At 39.0% G+C, this 13,224-nt stretch overlaps 1 protein-coding gene and 1 long non-coding RNA gene across 2 annotated transcripts in view; both read left to right on the top strand.

Moving 5' to 3' along the window:
* Positions 1-13,224, top strand: part of LOC146406890 (uncharacterized) — a 994,549-nt gene that overhangs the window by 170,834 nt on the left and 810,491 nt on the right. The window lies entirely within an intron of this gene.
* The window catches only part of LOC100627175 (GRAM domain containing 2-like), a 464,606-nt gene that overhangs the window by 42,038 nt on the left and 409,344 nt on the right, over positions 1-13,224 (top strand). The window lies entirely within an intron of this gene.

Raw genomic sequence — 13,224 nt, 5'->3', positions numbered from 1 at the left:
TCTTTGTATCCTCTTGGCCCACTTAGGCTAAACCCAGGGAGCTGACTTTTCTCAATCAAAAAGGTCCATCTAGATATTTACCTCAAATGAAAAGCCTACATTCAGTTTTAATAGTTTTTCCTTTTGGGTAAATAAAACTGAAAAACATACCACTAACAAAAAACCATACAGTGTTATATCACAGTGGTTGAGTACAGGTTCTGAATCAGTGTATCTATATTTAAGCCTCATTAATTTACTTGTGCAACTGTAAGCCTTAGTCTTCTCATTTCTAAAAGGGTGATAACAATAGTATCTACATGAGCTCTATGGTTATTATTAAATTGGAAAATTTATATCAAATCCGTAGAAGTCCCTGGTATATATATAAAGAGTTCAGGAGGTCCTATTGTGGCTCAGTGGTAGCGAACCCAGCTAGTACCCATGAGGATGCAGGTTTGGTCCCTGGCCTCACTCAGTGGGTTAAGTATCTGGTGTTGCTGTGAGCTATGGTGTAGGTCACAGACACGGCTTAGATCCCAAGTTGCTGTTGCTGTGGCATAAACCAGCAGCTGCAGCTCCAATTGACCACCCCTAGCCTGGGAACTTCCATATGCACTCCCCCTCCTCCCCAAAAAAGTTAAAGAGTTCAATAAATGTTAGTTATTATCTATTAAACTTCAAGAAATAAATTTAAACTAGTATAAAACCCAATGTTGGTAGGGTTACATGGAATTAGATATAGGTTTGTCTTCTACATTTTTAATGGTACTGTACATTGACTCTCTTCTGAGAACTCTCTGGGTATCTATATCAAGGGATATAAATTGTTCATATGCTTTAATGTTTCAATTCCATTTTTATGTTCCACTAGGAGATAATTTGAAATGAAAAAGTTATTTATGAAGAGTGTTTGGAGCACTGCTATTCATTACAACATCAGAACTCACCAAAAAGCCTAACAGTGGGGAAGTGGCTAAGAAAATTACGATCTATTAACCTGAAGTAACCTCAGGTTACTTTTAAACACAAGTAATGATTAAGGGAGGAAATTTGTAAAAAGCAGAATTAAAATAGTGCTTACACATGGATTACAACTATGTAAAATGTGAAAATCTCTAAGAAATCAGCAGATAAGTTGAAGAGATGTCCATGGGTTAGAGTTACATGTTTAGTGAGTTCCTTGTTTTCTGTCAGGTTGCTTAAGTTTGTCAAACCCTCCCCCCTCACAAATAGCTTGGTCTTATACAAGCATGAAAAGTTATACTGATTAATAGGGCATTTTGATTTTTTTCTGCAATACCACAGAAAGATGACAGACTGTTTTTGGTGAACTGCTTCTATATTTGTGTTTATTCATGCAACAAATAAAAACCAGTCTATATTCCAGGCACTATACTAAGCAACTGGGATTCAATAGTGATCAGATATGGTCCCTGGCCTCCAGGGCTTCTACCGTTTAGTGGCAAGACAGACACACCACCAAAATTATATGTGATTTGGGCACACTGAAAGGGTTCATGATTCTAGGGAACTGTTTAACAAGGAAAGCCTACCAGTCTGGTGCATCAGGGAAGATTCCCCTAAGGAAGAGATTACATAGGATTTTCCCTGATGAAGAGTGTGGAAGAGTAAGAAGGGGAGGGAACAGTGAGTAGGAAAGCTTTAAGGGGAGAAAACAATATATTGTGCTGGAGGTGGAGGAAATAAAAGAAGGCCTGCAGAGTTGGGCAAGAGGTCTAGCTCACAAAGACAGAGGAAAAGCAGGAAGGAGCCAGGCTATGCAGAGCTTTATTAAAGATATTGGCAGGATATAAAATAGACTGGGGGATGGAGAGTATGTGTGAATACTGAAAGACTACAAGCAATCCAGATGAGAGATGATGGTTTTTTGGATGAGAGTGGTGGCACTGGTGACACAAATACATGTAAGATGTAGAATCAATATGACTAGGAGACTGAGAGTGAAGTGTGTGAGAGAGAGACAAGTCAAGGATGACTCCTAGATTTCTGGCAAGAACTGGGTGGGGCAGTGGTGCCATTTCCTGAGGTAGGAAATAACTGATAGAGCAGGTCTGGTGGGGAAAGATGAGTTGAGCTTTGAAATTTGTTGCATTTGAGTTGCCTGTGAAATATCTATGGGAAGATAACTAGTTGGCTGATAAATGGATATTCAGGTAGAAGTGTGAGAGAGTTCAGAAGAGAAGTACAGGTCTGATGTGCCCAAATCTATTGCTGGCCTGGGGAAAGGAGAGCAGAGCTGAGGAAATGTGTATAGAATGAGAAAAGGGATTTGGGGACAAAAACCTGAGAATCTACAACAAATTGAGAACAAACTGGCAAGTAAGAGTGATTATAGAAGTACTAGAAAAACTAGGTGTCACATCAATTAAAGGAAGAATTGCTTGGAAAGGAAGGTTTAATGTTGCTAGAACTAGTAAAATGAAAACCATTAGTGATCTTATTGAGAACTTTTTGTAAATGGTGGGAACTGAATCTAGATTAACGTGAGTTTAGAAGTAGGTAGGAGGTGAGAAACTAACACTTTAGATCTGGCTGTGACGAGGAAGAAAGCAAAAGGTCAATATGTATAGGGAAACATGAGGTCATGCTTTTATTTATTTTTAAAGATGAGATTTAATACATCTATACATCTAAATGCTGATGGAAAGGAGCCAGAGGCTCCTGTTGCTGCTGCTCTGGGTTTGTATATGTGTAAGATGTGTTTGTACAAGATTCCCTGTGCACAGGTTAGGGGATAAGCCATTCCTATGAGGGTCATTGTAACAGGAGTGAGGAAGGCTAGAAAATGGATACAGTCAGGTTTGTAGACTTGGTGTTAGGAAAAGCTAGAGTGTGAGCTGGCAAGGGAAGGATGGCCTACTACTAGCCTTGTCCTAGCTTGCCTTGTGGGGAAAGGTTTACTTTTAAATGCAGGTTGCTTTGTTTTGATACATGGAGGGAAAAGAGCCAGGGAGTAATTCTTCTTTTGTCTTTTAACCCAGACTGCAGGATCCAAGATTAATTTTTTTCCTGAGTAATGATAACTCTTCCTTACTACTGACATTTCAGTTGGCTACCACTTCCTCTGACACTCTGACATGTTAGCTTTCCTTACACAAGAAAACTTCACTTAAAAGTATTTGGCACTTGATTTTTCCTTGGTGGAATTTCATTTGCCCTATTTTGACTGACCAATCCTCCTAGTGACCAATCCTCCTTTAAGTGACCAATCCTAGTTCTGTATAGAGTGTGCCATCTTTTCTTAGTACCATTTATCTGACCGAATTCCTTTAAGCCCCTCTTTTTTTTTTTTTTTTTTTTGTCTTTTTGTTGTTGTTGTTGTTGTTGTTGTTATTGTTGCTATTTCTTGGGCCGCTCCCGCGGCATATGGAGGTTCCCAGGCTAGGGGTTGAATCGGAGCTGTAGCTACCGGCCTACGCCAGAGCCACAGCAACGCAGGATCCGAGCCGCGTCTGCAACCTACACCACAGCTCACGGCAACGCCGGATCGTTAACCCACTGAGCAAGGGCAGGGATCGAACCCGCAACCTCATGGTTCCTAGTCGGATTCGTTAACCACTGCGCCACGACGGGAACTCCTCTTTTTTTTTTTTAATGAGATTCCCTGCTGCTCTTGTTCTACTTCACATCTTTCATATACATGGAATCTAAAAGAAGGTACAATGTAAGGCTTTTAAAATGCTGTAGGCCAGTACATCAATGTCAGGAGCAGATCCAAAATATGACCTAATATATAAAACGAAGCCAGTTATTATACAGGTTCCGCTACCTAGCAGTTGAGCATGTCTCACTATTGGTTTTTGTAATATACCAGCTGAACTTAGGAAATTTATAAAGTGAGGCAATATTACATTTAAAACATTCATGTAAGGGGTTCTTGCTATCATTTTCTGGAAGAGGGAGAAAGGTACAGGTGGAGAGTGTGAGGAGATGGAGGCCCTGCATTTGAGTCTTGGCTGTTCACTTGCAATCACGTGACCAAGCTCCTCTAAGTTTGTTGCTGCTGCTTCTTGTTCTTTTTTTCTGCACCCATGGCATGTGGAAATTCCCAGGCCAGGGATCAAACCCATGCCACAGCTGTAACCAGAGTCACAGCAGTGACAATGCTGGATCCTTAACCCACTGAGTCACGAGGGAATTCCTCTAAGTTTGCTTCTTATCTATAAAATTGGAATAATGAGAGTGGCCAAAATGGCCAAGCAGAAAGACCCTGAGCTTACCTCCTCTCATGAGCATATCAAAATCAAAACTATCTGCAGAGCAATCATTGATGAAAAAAACCTGGAACCTATGAGAAAGATCTACAACTAAAGACGTAAAGAAGGACCACAAATGAGATGGGCAGGAAAGGCAGATTTGTGATATAATTAAGTCCCATACCCTCCAGGTGGGCAACCCACAAACTGGAGAGTAATTATATTGCAGAGGTTCTCCCACAGGAATGAGAGTTCTGAGCAACACATCAGGTTTTCCTGTCTGGGGGTTTGGTGCTAGGAAGACAAGCCCCCAAGGTATTTGGTTTTGAAGGCCAGTGGGGCTTAATTACAGGAGCCCCACAGAACTAGGAGGAAATAGAGACTTTATTCTTTTTTTTATTTTAGGGCTGCACGTGTGGCATATGGAAATTCCTGGGCTAGGGTCCAATTGGAGCTGCAACTGCCAGCCTACGCCACAGCAATGTGGTTGTGTCTGCAGCCTACATTGCAGCTCACGGCAATGCTGGAGCCTTAACTCAGTGAGTGATGCCCAGGATCGAACCCACATCCTCATGGATACTAGTCAGGTTCTTAACCCACTGAGCCACAATGGGAACTCCAAGAGACTTCATTCTTAAAGGGCACACACAAAATCTCACATACACTGGGACCCAAGGCAAAAATAGTAATTTGATAGGAGCCTGGGCCAGACATACCTCCTGGTCTTGGAGAGTCTCCTGGAGAGGTAGGGGGTGGCTGTAGCTCACCCTGGGGACACAGACACTTGCGTCAGACATATTTGTGAACATTCAACCATGTGAACAGTCCTGGGCTGCTGTATTGGCTCATTAGTGCCAAAACCTGGCCTCACTCAACAGCCTGTAGGCTCCAGTGCTGGGATGCCTCAGGCCAAACAACTGGGTAGGCATACAGCCCCATCCATCAGCAGAGAGGCTGCCTAAAGACTAAAGAGACATTAGCCACCTCTATACATGCCCCTAAACATGGCCTGGGCCACCAGAGGGCCGAGACTCAGATTCACCTACCAGTGGACAGGCACCAGCCCCTCCTACCAGGAAGCCTACAAAAGCCTCAAAATCAGCCTCACCTAGTGGCGGCAGACTTCAGAAGTAAGAAAATTGCAATCTCACAAAGCAGACCAGACCCTACTCTGTGACCAGCAGGGCCCTGGTCTTGCCCACTAGCAGGCCAGTGCAACCTTCAGGACACTCCAGACCCCATACTCAACTGTATAAGGAACTGGCCCTCTTCCATGAACAATCTGAAAAGAGCTCTGGGAACTCTGAGCCCTGCAGCTAGTCTTTAGGAACCACCTCTGCCTGCCAGTAGTCTGGCACTAACGCATGACTTGGCTTTACCTGTTACTAGGTGGGCAACAGCCCGAGTCTTTGGGACTGTGATTCCACCTACTAGTTAGCCAGCACTAGTCCTGAGGACCTCTAGGATTCCACAATCAGCCACCTTAGGACCAGGCCCAGCTAAAGAGCAGTCAGCAGCATCTGCACATGGCAGGGCCTGGCAACCAACCAGACTAGGCGCCAACAAAGCCTACCAGACTGCCCGAGTAGTCAGCTCATCACAAAAGAAGGACCCATGCAGCCCTCTTAGGGGGACCCCCTAGAGTGTATAGCTTGGGCAACAAGAGAGGAGTGCATTTCTGGGATGAATAGGACACGTCCTACAGAGGGCTACTTCTCCAAGGCTGAGAAATGTAACTAACCTCTCACATACATAAAAATACAAATAGCAACTTAGACAAAATTAAGTGGCAGAAGAGAATGTTCCAGGTGAAGGAACAGGAAAAAAAAAAAAATCCCAAAGAACTAAATCAAGTGGATATAAGCAATCTACTGAGAAAGAGTTCAGAGTAATGATAGTAGAGATGTTCAAAGAACTAGGGAGGAGAATGGATGCACAGAGTGAGAAGTTAGCAATTCTTAACAAAGATAGACAATATAAAGAACAACTAAATGGAGATGAAGAATAACTGAAATGAAAAACACACTAGAAGGATTCAATAGTAGATTAACTGATTCAGAAGAACAGATCAGTGTGCTGGAAGACAGAGTAGTGGAAATCACTGCTGCTAAACAAACAAAGAATGAAAAGAAATGAGGATGGCCTAATAAACCTCTGGGACAACATCAAGCACACTAATATTCACATTATAGAGGTCCTAGAAGGAGAAGAGAGAGAGAGAATGGGCCTGAGAAAATATCTGAAGAGATAACAGCTGAAAACCTCCCTAACATGGGAAAGCAAACAGTCACTCAAGTCCAGGAAGCACAGAGTCCCATATAGAATTAAACCAGAGGAATATACCAAGACACACTGTAATCAAAATGATAAAAATTAAAGAGAGAATACTAAAAGTAGCAAGGAAAGAGCAACAAATAACATACAAGAGAACACCCATAAAGTCATCAGCTAATTTTTCAGCAGAAACTGTGCAAGCCAGAAGGGAGTGGCATGATATATTTAAAGTGATGAATGGGAAAAACCTACAACTAAGAAGACTCTGCCCAGGAAGGCTCTCATTCAGATTTGGTAGAGAAATCAAAGCTTTACAGACAAGCTGAAGCTAGAATTTAGTACCACCAAACCAGCTTTATATCACATGTTAAAGGAACTTCCCTTCTCCCTAAGTAAAAAAGAAAAGGCTACGACTAGAAACAGGAAAATTATGGATGAAAAGGCTCAGTGGTAAAGGCAAACATACAGCAAAGATAGGAAATCATCCACACACTAATCTGATAGGGAGGTTAAAAGACAAAAGTGGTAAAATCATCTGTATCTAGAATAAGCAATAAAGGGATAGGCAAAACAATTAGATGTAAAATATGATATCAAAAACTAATTGTGAGGAGAGGAGAGTACATACGCAGGGCACTTAAAAATGCATTCGAAATTAAAGAGATGAGCAATTTGAAACCATTGTGTATATAATAACTATAAAAAAAATGGCAACTGCAAACCAAAAATGTGATATACACACACACACAAAAAGGAATCCAAACAGAAGGCTAAAGATAATTATCAAATAATGAGAACAAAAGATGGAAAAAAGGTCCTATAAAAATAAATTGAAAACAATTAACAAAATGGCAGTAAGAACATACATATTGATAATTACCTTAAATGTAAATGGACTAAATGCTCCAACCAAAAGACAAAAACTGGCTAGATACAAAAACAAGACCCATGTATGTGCTACCTACAAGAGACTCTCTTCATATCTAGAGACTGCAAATGAGGGAATGGAAAAAGTTACTCTACAAAAAAAGAAAACTGAAGGACACTACATAATCGAGGGATCAATCCAAGAAGATAACAATTGTAAATATATATGCACTAAACATAGGAACACCTCAATATATAAGACAGATATTGACAGATATTTACAGACATATGGAGAAACTGACAGTAACACATGAGTAGAGGACTTTAACACCCTACTTAAATCATCCAAACAGAAAATCAATAAAGAAATACAGATTAAATAACACGACACCAAATGGCTTACCAAATGATTTTTATAGAACAGTCCATCCAAAAGCAGTAGAATTCACATTTTTTTCAAGTGCACATGGAAAATTCTCCAGGACAGATCATGTATTAGGCCACAAAATAAGCCTTGGTAAATTTAAGAAAACAAATCATATCAAGCATCTTTTCTAACTTCAACACTATGAGACTAGAAATCAACTACAAAGAAAAAACTGCAAAAAACCCACATGGAAGCTAAACAATATGCTACTAAACAACCAATGGACCACTGAAGAAACCAAAAGAGGAAATAAAAAAAATACCTAGAGACAAATGAAAATGAAAACTTGATGATCCAAAACCTATGGGACACAGCAAAAGCAGTTCTAAGAGGGAAGGTTATAGCAACACAAGCTTACCTTAGGAAACAAGAAAAGTCTCAAACAACCTAACCTTACACCTAAAAGAACTAGAAAAAGAAGAACAGGCAAAACTGAAAATAAAAGAAAAAAACCCATAAAGATCAGAATAGAACTGGATGAAATAGAGATTTTTTTTCTCAGTGAATTTTACTACATTTATAGTTGCACAACCAAATAGATGAAATAGAGATTAAAAGTAAAAAGGGCCAATGAAAATAAAAACTGCTTCTCATAGGTGAATTCTACCAAACATTTTCCTTTCTTTTCCCCTTTGGCCACGCTGTGGCATAAGGAGTTCCTGGGCCAGGAATCAGATCCAAGCCTTAGTTATGACCTAAGGTGCAGCTGTGGAGACACTGGATCTTTAACCCACTTGTGCCAGGCTGGAGATCAAATCTGCATCCCAGTGCTCTCAAGATGCTGCTGATCCTGTTAAGCCACAGCAGAAACTCTATGCCAAATGTTTAAAGAGTTAACAGCTATCTTTCTGAAACAATTCCAAAAAACTGCAGAAAAAGGAATATTTCTGAACTTGGTCTATGAAGCCACCATCACCCAGATACCAAAAGTAGATAAAAATATCACAAAAAAGAAGACTATAGGACATTATCAGTGATGAACATAGACACAAAACCCCTCAACAAAATACTAGCAACCACATCCAAAAATTCAGTAAAAGCAATGTATACCACGATCAAGTAGGATTTATCCAAAGGTTGCAAGAATTTTTCAACATCTGTAAATCAATCAGTGTGATACACATTATCAAATTGAATAATAAAAACCATCTGATCATCTCAATAGATGCAGAAAAAGCATTTGACAAAATTCAACACCCATTTATGATAAAAACTCTCCAGAGAGTGGGTAGAGGGAACCTACCTCAACATAATAAAGGGTACATATGTAACAAGTCGACAGCTAACATCATTCTCAATGGTGAAAAGCTAAAGGATTTTTTTCTAAAATTAGGAATAAGACAAGGATTTCTACTCTGACCATTTTTATTCAACATAGTTTTGGAAGTCCTAGACAAGGCAATGAGAAGAAAAACAAATAAAAGGAGTCCAAATTGGAAAAGAAGTAAAACTGTGCTGTTTGCAGATGACAGGATACTATACAAAGAAAATCCTAAAAATGCCACCAGAAAACTTCAGATGCTCCTCAACAAATTCAGTAACATTGCAGGATACAAAATTAATACATAGAAATCTCTCACATTTCTATACACTGAGAGTGAAAGATCAGAAAGAGAAATTAAGAAAACAATCCCCACTTACCATTGCAACAACAACAAAAATAAAATATTCAGGAATAAAACCACCTAAGCAGAAAAAGACCTTAGTCTGAAAACTGTAAGACACTGATGAAAGAAATCAAAGATGACACAAAACAGATGGAAAGATATACCATCTTCTTGGATTGGAAGAATCAATACTGTCAAAATGACCATGCTGCCCAAGAGACTCAACAGATTCAATGCAATCCTTATCAAATTGCCAATGACATTTTTTCACAGAACTACAATAAAAAATTAAAAAATTTTTACGGAAACACAAAAGACCCTTAGTAGCTAAAGCAATCCTGAGAAAGAAAAATGGAGCTGGAAGAATCAGGCTTCCTGACCTCACACTATACTATCGTCAAAACAATACCTCACACTATACTATCACCTATACTATACTTTCTATCTACACTATCTATCTACACTATCCTATTGTCAAAACAATATGGTGCTTGTACAAACACAGACACACAGATGAATGGAACAGGATGAAAACCCAAAAATTAACCCCTACACTTACAGTCAATTAATATACAATAAAGGAGGCAAGAATATACAATGGAGAAAAGACAGTCTCTTCAATAAATGGTGCTGGGAAAACTAGACAGCTACATGGAACAGAATAAAATGAAAACATTCTCTAACACCATATACGAATATAAACTCAAAATGGGAATTCACTTGTGGTGCAGTGGGTTAAGGAAATGGCATTATTACTGCAGTGACCCAGGTGCCTGACCCAGGAACTTCCACATGTTGCAGGCGCAGCCAAAACACACAAAAACATATTGGATGAAAGACCTAAATGTATAACTGGCTACTATAAAACTCCTAGAGGAAAGCATAGGTCTAAATCACAGCAATATTTTTCTTGGATCTGACTCCTAGAGTAATGGAAATAAAAGCAAAAATAAACAAATGGGACCTAATTAAAAATAAAAAGCTTTTACATAGCAAAGGACACCATAAACAAAATGAAAAGACAACCTACAGACTGGAAGAAAACATTTGCAAATGATGAAACTGACAAGGGATTAGTTTCCAGAATAAACAAACAGCTCATACAGCTCAATATCAATAAAGCAACCCAATCAAAAAAAGGACAGAAGACCTAAATAGACATTTCTCCAAAGACATACAGATGGCCGACAGGCACAAGAAAAGATGCTCAACATCGCTAATTATTAGAGAAATGCAAATCAAAACTACAATGAGGTATCACCTCACACTGGTCAGAATGGCAATCTTAAAAATTCACAAATAATAAACGCTGGTGAGAGTATGGAGAAAAGAGAGCCCTCCTACATTGTTGGTAGGAATGTAATTTGGTGCAACCACTATAGAGGTTCCCTAAAAAACTAAAAAGTAGAGTTACCATGTAACCCAACAATGCCACTCCTGAGCATGTGTCCAGAAGACTAAAACTAATTTGAAAAGATACATGCACCCCAATGTTCACAGCAGCACTATTTACGATAGCCAAGACAGAGAAGCAACCTAAATGCCCACTGACTTAGGAGTAGATACAGAAGATGTGATACACACACACACACACACACACACATACACACAGGAATATTACTCAGGCATGAAATAGAGTAAGATATTGCCATTTGTAGTAACATGGATGGATTTAGAGATTATCACTCTAAGTGAAGTCAGACAGAGAAAGACAAATATCACAAGATATCACTTATATGTGGAATCTACAGAAATGATACAAATGAACTTATTTACAAAACAGACTCAGACATAGAAAACAAACTTACGGTTACCGAAGGGGAAAGTGGGGAGAGCAAAAGGATAAAATAGCAATTCGGGATTAACAGATATATACATTACTGCATATAAAATAAACAAGGACATACTGTATAGCACAGGGAACTATTCAATATCTTATAATAACCTATAATGGAAAATAGTCTGAAAAAATATATATAAACATATGTGTATAATTAACTCATTTTGCTATATACCTAAAACACTGCAAATCAACTGTAAATATATAAACATATATGTGTATAACTGAATCGTTTTGCTATATACCTCAAACACTGCAAATCAACTATACACTTCAATAAAAAATAATACCTGGAAACACATGACAATTAAATGAGATCACAATATTATAACTATACATAACAAAAAGTACTTCGCATGTTACAGAGTGAAACAAAGATTTGTTATCATTTACCATCCATGAACAAGTTTTGTACTTATTTATTTATTAACAGTATTTATCAGGCCATTTTTTACACAGTTGCTTGGCTCCAATATAAAACTCAGTTTTCAGGAGTTCCTGGTGTGGCACAGCAGAAATGAATCCGACTGGGAACCATGAGGTTGCGGGTTCGATCCCTGACTTTGCTCAGTGGGTTAAGGATCCGGCATTGCCATTAGGTGTGGTGTAGGTCACAGACACGGCTTGTATCTGGCATTGCTGTGGCTGTGGTGTAGGCCAGCAGCTACAGCTCTGATTCGACCCCTAGCCTGGGAACCTCTATATGCTGGAGGTGTGGTCCTAAAAAGCAAAAAAAAAAAAAAAAAAAAACCAAAACCCTCAGTTTTCAAACTTGCTGCTAGTCTTAAAATGGACTGGGTAGTAGGTCAAAAGGGGAGGTTTATTTTGTGCCTATTATATGCTTTACATATACTGAATCCCTGTAGTATTTGCTTAAACAGGCTATAACTTCATTTTGCAGATGAAGCTACTGAATCTCAAACTTGCCTGAGGCTATAAGGTTATAATTGCTAGGCCTCAGATTTGATTAGAACATTCATGCTCTTTGCCACACCATAGCATGTAAATTTCTGTAAATATTTCCTCCTTTTCTATTATAAGTGATGGAAGAAAAAATTTTCAGTGTCAGAAAAATAATCACATAACGGAGAAATTCTACTTCGTCATTATAACGCAATACCTATCATTAAAACATAGTCATAACCTAAAGAGAAAAAATAAGACATATATCAGAAATATAATCCACTTAACGGTTTTTAAATTACTTGGATCTAACTAGGACTAGTGCTTAGGAACTTCAACAGCTATCTAACCAAAGGGCAGAAATATGTATGATTTGGATAGTGTTAAATAGAAAACTTTTTTTTTGGCCTTTTAGGGCCACACCCATGGCATAAGGAGGTTCCTAGGCTAAGGGTCTAAATGGAGCTACAGCTGCCAGCCTACACCACAGCTGCAGCAACGCAGGATCTGAGCCGCGCCTGTGACCTATACAACAGCTCACAGTAATGCTGGATTCTTAACCCACTGAGCAAGGCCAGGGATTGAACCCACAACCTCATGGTTACTAGTTGGATTTGTTTCTGCTGCACCATACCGGGAACTCCTGATGTTTTTGACCATCATTTGCAGCTGGGTTTACGAATCGTGACCTTTCTAAATTCCATGGGACACAGGCTGGAGAAGTTTGAGTACACTTAAGGATCAATACAACAGGATATCTGAAAGTAGAGTGGCTCAGTATGCTATCTGCTGAATCCAATTTTGAATAATCTGCTTACCTATTGAATATTTTGAAGCTGAATTTTACACACTGGATTCTTTTGACTCTTAAGAGAGGGAACACAATGCCAGCAAAAGATCTTTTTCCTATTTTGTATCATGTAACATCAACAGTATATGGTCAAGCAGGTGTATAATTTAAGGCTGTTATAGTATCAAGTGAAATACTACAAGTTGACTCTCAAATTCTCTTGTCATTTATAGTGTTAATACTTACAAACGGCATACTCAAAGTTTTACAGAAGTAGACTAACCTGTGGTACAATTCAATCGTGCCATGAATTTGAG

This window comes from Sus scrofa, chromosome 1 (assembly GCF_054392235.1).
Source record: "Sus scrofa isolate SSC_HxYL_T2T_F1_AM1 chromosome 1, Sscrofa_HxYL_maternal_Yorkshire_Landrace_v2.0, whole genome shotgun sequence".
Taxonomy (NCBI): domain Eukaryota; kingdom Metazoa; phylum Chordata; class Mammalia; order Artiodactyla; family Suidae; genus Sus; species Sus scrofa.
This window is presented reverse-complemented; position numbering and strand designations above follow the sequence as displayed.